This window comes from Homarus americanus, unplaced genomic scaffold, assembly GCF_018991925.1.
Source record: "Homarus americanus isolate GMGI-L3 unplaced genomic scaffold, GMGI_Hamer_2.0 scaffold42700, whole genome shotgun sequence".
Taxonomy (NCBI): Eukaryota; Metazoa; Arthropoda; class Malacostraca; order Decapoda; family Nephropidae; genus Homarus; species Homarus americanus.
Window position 1 is genome coordinate 133,157 of NW_024722432.1, and position 9,341 is coordinate 142,497.

Sequence of the window (9,341 nt, forward strand, 5' to 3'; positions counted from 1 at the left end):
TCACTTCCTCTTTTCCTCCCCTCTCACCTTTGTCTCCCTCTCCCTCTTCCCTCTCTTTATCTCCCTCTCACCTCTTACCTCTCCCCTCTCCCTCTTTTCCTCCCCTCTCACCTTTATCTCCCTCTCCCTCTTTTCCTCCCTCTCACCTTTGTCTCCCTCTCCCTCTTTTCCTCCCCTCTCACCTTTATCTCCCCTCTCACTTCCTCTTTTCCTCCCTCTCACCTTTATCTCCCTCTCCTTCCTCTTTCACTCCCCTCTCTTTGTCTCCCCTCTCACTTCCTCTTTTCCTTCCCTCTCTTCCTCTTTCCTCCCCTCTCACCTTTATCTCCCTCTCCCTTCCTCTTTTCCTTCCCTCTCACTTCCTCTTTCCTCCCCCCTCACCTTTGTCTCCCTCTCACACTTCCTCTTTTCCTCCCCTCTCACCTTTGTCTCCCTCTCCTTCCTCTTTTCCTCCCTCACCTCTCCCTCTCCTCTTTTCCTCCCTCTCCCTATCTCCCTCTCCCCTCTCCTCCCCTCTCACCTTTGTACCTTTATCTCCCTCTCACTTCCTCTTTTCCGCCCCTCCCTTTGTCTCCCTCTCACTTCTCTTTCCTCCCCTCTCACCTTCATCGCCTCTCACTTCCACCTCATAATAATCTGTCCTCACTTGTCCCCTCATATCAACCCCTCATCCCTCTCATCATCTCTTTTTCTCTCACCCTTCACTCTGTTTCCTCCTCTTCCTCGTTCTCTCACTTCTCTCACCACTTCTCTCACTTCTCTCACCTCTAACCTCACTTCTCCTCACCTCTACCTCACTTCTCTCCCTCTAACCTCACTTCTCTCCACCTCTACCTCCTTCTCTCACCTCTCTCACTTCTCTCAACCTCCTCCTCTCTCTCACCTCTAACCTCACTTCTCTCCTCCTTCCTCACTTCTCTCACCTCCTACCTCACTCTCTCACCTCTAACCTCACCTTCACCTCTAACCTCACTTCCCCACTCCTAACTCCTACCTCCCCACCTCTAACCTCACTTCTCTCACCTCTAACCCCACTTCTCTCACCTCTAACCTCACTTCTCTCACCCTAACCCTACTCTCTCACCTCTAACCTCCTTCTCTCTCACCTCTAACCTCACTTCTCTCACCTCTACCTCACTTCTCTCACCTCTTACCTCACTTCTCTCACCTCTAACCTCACTTCTCTCACCTCTAACCCTTCTCTCACCTCTACCTTACTTCTCTCACCTCTACCTCACTTCTAACCTCACTTCTCTCACCTCTAACCTCACTCTCTCCACCTCACTTCTCTCACCTCTACCTCACTTCTCTCACCTCTACCTCACTTCTCTAACCTCACTTCTCCACCTCTAACCTCACTTGTCTCACCTCTAACCTCACTTCTCTCACCTCACTTCTCTCACCTCTACTCACTCTGTAACCCCACTTCTCTCACCTCTAACCTCACTTCTCTCACCTCACTTCTCTCTCACCTCTACCTCACTTCTCTCACTCCCACCTCACTCTAACCCCACTTCTCTCACCTCTAACCTCACTTCTCTCACCTCTACCTCACTTCTCTCACCTCTTACCTCACTTCTCTCTCACCTCTAACCTCACTTCTCTCACCTCTAACCTCACTTCTCTCACCTCTACCTCACTTCCTCTCACCTCTACTCCCACTTCTCTAACCTCACTTCTCTCACCTCTAACCTCACTTCTCTAACCTCACTTCTCTCACCTCTACCTCACTTCTCTCACCTCTACCTCCTTCTCTAACCTCACTTCTCTCACCTCTAACCTCACTTGTCTCACCTCTAACCTCACTTCCCTCACCTCTACCTCACTTCTCACCTCTAACCTCACTTCTCTCACCTCAACCTCACTCTCTCACCTCTACCTCACTTCTCTCACCTCTACCTCACTTCTCTCACCTCTAACCTCACTCTCACTCTAACCTCACTTCCTCACTCTAACCTCACTCTCACCTCTAACCCTACTTCTCTCACCTCTAACCTCACTTCTCTCACCCTAACCTCACTTCTCTCACCTCTACCTCACTTCTCTCACCTCCCACCTCACTTCTCTCACTTCTAACCCTCACTTCTCTCACCTCTAACCTCACTTCTCTCACCTCTAACCTCACTTCTCTCACCTCCCTCTCTCACCTCTAACCTCACTTCTCTCACCTCTAACCTCACTTCTCTCACCTCTACCTCACTTCTCTCACCTCTACCTCCTCCTCACTTCTCCCACCTCTACCCCACTTCTCTCACCTCTAACCTCACTTCTCTCACCTCTAACCTCACTTCCTCACCTCTAACCCTCACTTCCCCACCTCTAACCTCACTCTCTCACCTCTAACCTCACTTCTCTCACCTCTAACTCCCACTTCTCTCACCTCTAACCTCACTTCTCACCTCTAACCTCACTTTCCACCTCTACCTCATTCTCTCACCACCTCTTACTCTTCTCTCACCTCTAACCTCCACTTCTCTCACCTCTACCTCACTTCTCACCTCTAACCTCACTTCTCTCACTCTAACCCACTTTCTCACCTCTACCTCACTTCTCTCACCTCTACCTCACTTCTCTCACCTCTAACCACACTTCTCTCACCTCTAACCCACTTCTCACCTCTACCTCACTTCTCTCACCTCTAACCTCACACTTCTTCCTTATTTCAGCCTCATATTATATTCTCCTCAGTAATAAACCTTTTCCCTTATCTTCCTCACCCCTTCCTACTCCCCTTTTCTTCCCCTCACTCCTCCCTTCCCTCACTCCATCCCTCCCTAAACACCCCATCCCTCCCTTCCATCCCTTCCTTCACCCTGTTCATCCTCTCCCATCATTGTTATTATTCACAGGATGAACAAGATGTCATTAATATTATTCACAGGATAGACAAGACAGGGACCAATTTTATGTAGTTTTCTGACCGTGAGTGTGTGTGACGTCACTTATGTAGAGGGGAGGGGAGGGTGATGGTGGGGTCCAGGAACCTCACCCCTATCTTCTTTCCCCTGAGTACCCACCACCACCTCTTTTTCCCTCCCTCCTCTTCGCTATCCCTGCCGCACCTCTCTCACACCTTCTCCTCCTCCCTCCCTCCCTCCCCACTCCTCCTCCTCCACTCCTCCTCCTCCACTCCTCCTCCTCCACTCCTCCTCCTCCACTCCTCCACCTCCTCCTCCACTCTCCTCCTCCACTCCTCCTCCACCTCCGCTCCTCCTCCACCTCCTCTCCTCCACTTCCTCCTCCTCCTTCCTCCACCTCCTCCTCCACCTCCGCTCCTCCTCCTCCTCCTCCCAGCAAAAGCTTTGTTGTTATTCCTCCTGCGTGAGAAGTACATTACGCCTGCAAATAGCGAGGGAGGGATGGAGAGATGCGACATGGTTGGAGAAGAAAGGAGATAGATGAGGAGGAGGAAGAAAATAAGAAAAGGGGACATTGAAGACAAGAAACGATAATAAGCTATAAATAAGGAAATAATAATAATGAGAAAGAGATGACGAAAGAAAGAATTTAGTAAAGACTTATTTTAATACATCCTTATAAATTGTTATTATTGTCTATAAAAATTTGAATATATATATATATATATTACATATATATATATTATTATTATTATTATTATTATTAGTGAATACATAGTGAGGCAATGTTAGGGTGTAGGACAGACCTTCACCTCTGATTCTTCGCTGTAAAAAATACCTCAAGGGGTAAACTCCCTAATAGAAAAATATGTATGTGGTTATGCATATTTTACATACATACATACACCTCGTCGTTGTGTTTACTGAAGGTGTGTGTTTGTGTTGTGTTTGGAGGCCAGGAGGTGATGTCACTAACCAACCTGGCCTGGTAATTGTTAAGTAAAATAAATGTGTCTTGTAAACGATAGACAAACTTACATTGTATGAAGCTAATGAGGAAAAATATATATTGTTTTTTTCTTTTTCTCATTATGGAAATTTATAATATTTATCTTTCTTATTTTTTAGTTTTGGTAACTTTGTTGATTGAGGAGGTTGGGTAAATTGTTGTTTATGTCGTGTAAATATATATATATATGTGTGTGTGTGTGTGTGTGTGTGTGTGTGTGTGTGTGTGTGTGTGTGTGGTGGAGAACTTTCCTATAGGTAAACACTCATATAAACAAAATTAGTTACAAAAATTACAATGGGTATCGTTCCACTCGTAAAAGTATATAAAAGTATTTTATTATGGCGTGGGATGATATATAAAAAGTATATATTATGGAATTTTTATCAAGATTTCTGCTATTTTTTTTGTCCAAGTAACGAGTGTGTTGAAAGACTTTTATTATGGGTGTGTAGGAGTCCCTCGTCATGGGAACATTGTTGAGTGGTTTAAATTTTACAGACACTTGTCATGGTGTAGTGTGTTGAAGTTAAATATTGTGTGTCTACCGCGGTTAATATATACTGTACATGGCCTGGGTGGAGATAGATAGATAGATAGATGGATGAATAGATAGATGGATGAATGAATGGATGGATAGATGGATGGGTGAATAGGTAGATGGATGGATGAATGAATGGATAGATAGATGGATGGATTCACTCATTTTGGTGTTGGTGTGTTGACAAATCTGAGTCCAAGTGTCCACGTGTGTAGCTGTCTTTGCCGAAATACCTCGTTCAACAACAGCCTATGAACTTCTGATAGCGGTGCGGTGGCCGAGTGGATAAAGCCCTCATCTCTTGTGTTAAGGGTACCTGGTTCACGTAATGGGGGCACCTTACGTTACAGCTGAGAACCCTGAAAGCCGTTGTGTGCAGTGCCAATTCATGTTAATTTACCTATATTGAAGATTTAGTCTCCATCGACATCCAAACTTGAGGCTCACAGTGTCAGTTGCTGCCCGAGCCTCACATGACACTGATGCGAGAAAGTGATGGCGGTATCGTGTCATGTGTTCGGTTTTGCCCCACATGTAACATTTATGAATAAGCATGAGTCATCACAAAATCGTTCACTCAACATCCAAATGGACTCGGGAACATCTGTTAGGAGGGAGAAAGTGTATCCATGCATACTAACAAGTGCATATCCTTACATAAGACACACTGACACATACATACATGCAAAACCATAAATACACGCACGCATGTACACACACAAACATGCACGCACACCATATTACATACAGGTAAGCACAAAATAAATGAATACCTGGTTTGGCTTATCATTATGACCCACGTCGTCAATGGGTTGCCGCCTCACCTCCACCGCTTCCAGGTCACTATATTAAATCCATTCTTATACTAACTTGACCTTATTTGGCGTCGGGTCAGATTAGGTTTATACTGCCACTGGACACTTATTCAATGTATCACCATGGCAACCGATGAATAGTGTATAGAACTTTTTTATTTTTGTTTCCAGAGATAAAACAACAAACTCCTGATGGAAAGGTTTAGTTAATGAGATGAAGTATTGCAGTTATGAAGATGTCCTAGGGTAATGATGATACCTTTCCACCTCCCTCTCTCCTCTTCCATCTCCCCTACCCCTCCTCTTCTCCCCTCTCCTCTCCGTCCCCTTCCTTCCCTCCTCCCCTCATCATTCATCCTCTTTACCTACTTTAACAGATGTGCTTCACTACGACAATGAATTCTCTCCCCTCATTTCTCAAAGATTTCCACTTGCCTTACCACCTCTTGTACCTTCACACACAGAGCAAAGTTACACGTAAGATTTACCTCATTTCCATCGACATTATTCCCCCTCCACTTGCATACATTCCTCCCTGTCAGCGGATGGTTGGTAGGGTGGCGGATGGTTGGTAGGGTGGTGGTGGATGTTTGGTGGCGTGATGGATGGTTGGTAGCATGGAGGATGTTAGGAAGCGTGAAGGATGCTTGGTGGCGTGGTGATGGTTGGTAGCGGCGCGGATGGTTGGTAGCATGGTGGCGGATGGTTGCAGCATGGTGGTGGATGGTTGGTAGCATGGTGGTGGATGATTGGCAGTTTGGTGGTGGATGATTGGCAGTTTGGTGGTGGATGGTTGGTAGCTTGGTGGATGGTTGGTAGCACGTTGGATGGTTGGTAGTTTGGTGGTGGATGTTTGCAGCGTAGTGGATGGTTGGTAGGGCTGTGGATGGTTGGTATAGCTTGGTGGACGGAGCTCTGGCTTTAGGGAGTGTACACCTGCGTTCATTCACGGCGTGTTATGTTTATCCACGAGTTATGAGACTACGGCACACCTACAAGTCTCCACATTGATTCGTACGTCGATTTTTTTTAACGCCTCTCCTTATTAGGGGTGAGAAAGGGCATCTAGTATAAGTTTGTCCTCTTCTCTTCCTCTTTCCCTTCTTCCCCCTTCCCCTCCCTCATTTTGCTTGTCATTTTTCTCTCGTGTCGCAGCTGAAGTGAGCCAGTTAAGATACGTTCACAGATTCCTCTCACATTCAACCTACGAATCTTTTGAGAAATCGGGTCCCTGGTCGGTGGTAAAAGGACAAGCTATTGAGATTATGCTATAGGGAAGGAGGGGGCTTAGTTGTTACCATAGGGAGGCGATGGTGATCCAGACGTGTGTAGGAGGAGGGGGTCTCCAGTGGGAAGGGGGAGGGTACTGTAGGATCACACATAGAAAGGATAATACCAAAGGGAATGAAGGGAAGGTGAATGTGAATGTATGAATGGTATAATATAAATAATGGTTGTCCTTCGTGTAACGAGGATGGCCGGCCCTAGGGTCACCTCGGCGTGAATTTGCTTAAGGTGTAGCAGCTGTCGCCAACAAAACAAGCACACCCTAAGTTAACGAGCTGCAGGACCCAGTGTCAAGGAATAGTCCGAGAAGACCGGACAGCTCGCCAACTGCACTGGCTAACCATTACCCCGAAACACCGCAAATCGATTAACATCCAGGTTCCCAATTGCTGCTGGGTAGACAGAGGCAAATGGCGTAAAGAAACTTGCCCATAGTTTCAGTCTGCCCGGGTAAAGGGAGTAGACTGGGGGAGGAAGAGGCAATATGTGACTTGAATACAATACCTGGGTGGTATATGGGAGATAAATGGGGGGAGAATCGGTACGAATATATGGGAGGAAGGTGAACACTGTGGTTAGTAGAGTTGAATTAGGAAAATATTTGGAAGATAAGGTGATAGAGGAGGTAATACGGGAATAACAATTATATGAGAAATTTAGATTAAGGGAAGATGTTTTGATAAATGGATAACAGGAATAGGGAATAAGAACAATATAATAATAATAATAATTAACGGTTTATTGAAAGAGCTTGGCAGCCAGAAGGCTGAAAATATACAGTTACATATTTGGGGAATGGGTTACGAATTACAAATAATATATACAAGTGACATAAGTGACACAAATAAGACATATAGTAACTTAGATGGGGATCAGCTCAAAATACAGTTCATTTCAAATATAGTGACAGTGTAGGGAGCAGTGTTTACTGGGAGTGAATACACTGATTTATTACATGTTATTGATAATTTTACAATGGTTGGGACTGGGCTGTTCTTATAGCGATCAGTTCGTGCACGTATGGGCTGGATGCGGTTGTGGTGTCGAACAGCAATTCTCGGACAGGGGATCTCAGGTGGTAGTAGGGGCCGGTGTCGGGATGGTGTAGAAGCTTCTACCAAATTTGCAGATGAGGTCGGTGATGGTCAGTGAGGAAAGGGTCAGTTTGTTGAGCGCTTCTTGATATGTGGAGTAGGAAGGAGAGAATAATCTTGCATGCCCTCTTTGCACTTTTTCTAGGTGTTTACGTTGTGTGGCATTTAGGAGGAAGACCACAGGGGGGGAGGCATAGGTGAGCTTGGGAAGTATGAATGTTGTGTAAACACTGAGGAGCTCAGTGCAGGAACCCGAGGGACTTGAGTCGGCGGAGGAGGTGGAGACGGAAACTGGAGGATTTGACAACTTCACTGACGTGTGGTTTCCAATTTAGTTTGTTGTCTATGGTGGCAGTACAGAGTAATTTGGGTAAAGATTTAATAAACTTCTTTTACTAGTTACAGTGAAGGGGTGAGAACGTCTTCAGAAAAGTGCTTTGAGAAAAATGTCTCTGGGAACACTGAATGAGGTGTGGGTGATGTTTTTATGTGGGTAAGGCGCCAAATCCCTAACCTAACCTAACTTAACCTTACCTAATCTTACCTAACCTAACCTAACCTAACTTAACCTTACGTAACCTTACCTAACCTAACCTTACCACTAAACAATAAAAAATGGAGAAATGAATAAGAAAAAAAAGAGTAGAAAAGGAGAAAAAGTAGATGGAAAAGTAGAAAGGTGGAATTAAATATCAGAAAATGGAACGAACATGTGTTAAGCAGGTGTTTGTGACGTCTGGGCCCATCTCTCTCACCCTTGTATCGTCGACACCTGTGAGCACGTTTACAGGTGGCCAGGTGTTGTGTTATCCAGGGACTTCGGCTCAGTGTAGCAGAACAGTGGGGTTGCCGGGGACTCAATTTTGGAAACTAATTATGTTAAAATGTTCTTAAGTTGTAGTCTATCTGGTGAACAAGGGGGAAGGGGGACATAATATATACAAATACATTATATTTATTTGTAATCCCCTAAAATTGACCAAAAATACGATTATATTGATATTTTTCCTTCGCTGATATATAATATAACAGTTGATATATTTCACGGGAAAAAGACAAATAGTGACTCGGTGTTTACCTTGGGTTCAGTACTGACGTTTATAGAGCGTAAAAAAATAACGACGCTGTGGACAGGATTCGAACCTGTGCGGGCATAGCCCAATGGATTTCGAGTCCATCTCCTTAACCACTCGGACACCACAGCTGAGACAGTTACTTGAAGAGAGGCATACAAAGCTTTATTTGTTAATCTAATATTATCTTGCTTATCAGTTATCATTACTTGACCCCAGAAATATTCTCCCATAACCCGAGTCTTAAAGATAAACGTAAGCTCTTGGCAGCATCCAACACAAGTGTGGCACTGTGTCATGATGAGGGAAGAGACTCATCTTGGCACTCTTACCTGTCTGCTGTGACATCGGTTGCTCTTCCACTGATTACCATAACGAGATAAGAAATGAAAGTGAGTCTACATAGTTTATCTGGTTCCTAAAATAGCGTAAGAAAGTATGCAGTCAATATTTATGTCGATTTTCAAGCGTAAATGACTTGGTTAACCGGAAGATTATCGCCAAATCAGAATTTGAATTGCAAAGTTCATTCAGAAATGTCAGGCGCAGGAACATTATTTATGTAGTGAAAGTTTCGTAAAGGGAATTTCTTAACTTAGAGGTGAATATAAGTGTATCTTAGTGCATGGACTCAACCTGTTTCTTAATCCCCTCAGACACACAC

The 9,341-nt window shown here is 44.8% G+C and overlaps 1 non-coding gene across 1 annotated transcript; it reads right to left on the reverse strand.

Moving 5' to 3' along the window:
- Positions 1–8,726: 8,726 nt before the first annotated feature.
- Positions 8,727–8,808, reverse strand: Trnas-cga. Its single transcript has one exon. It is a non-coding gene; the product is annotated as a tRNA-Ser (tRNA).
- Positions 8,809–9,341: the final 533 nt, after the last annotated feature.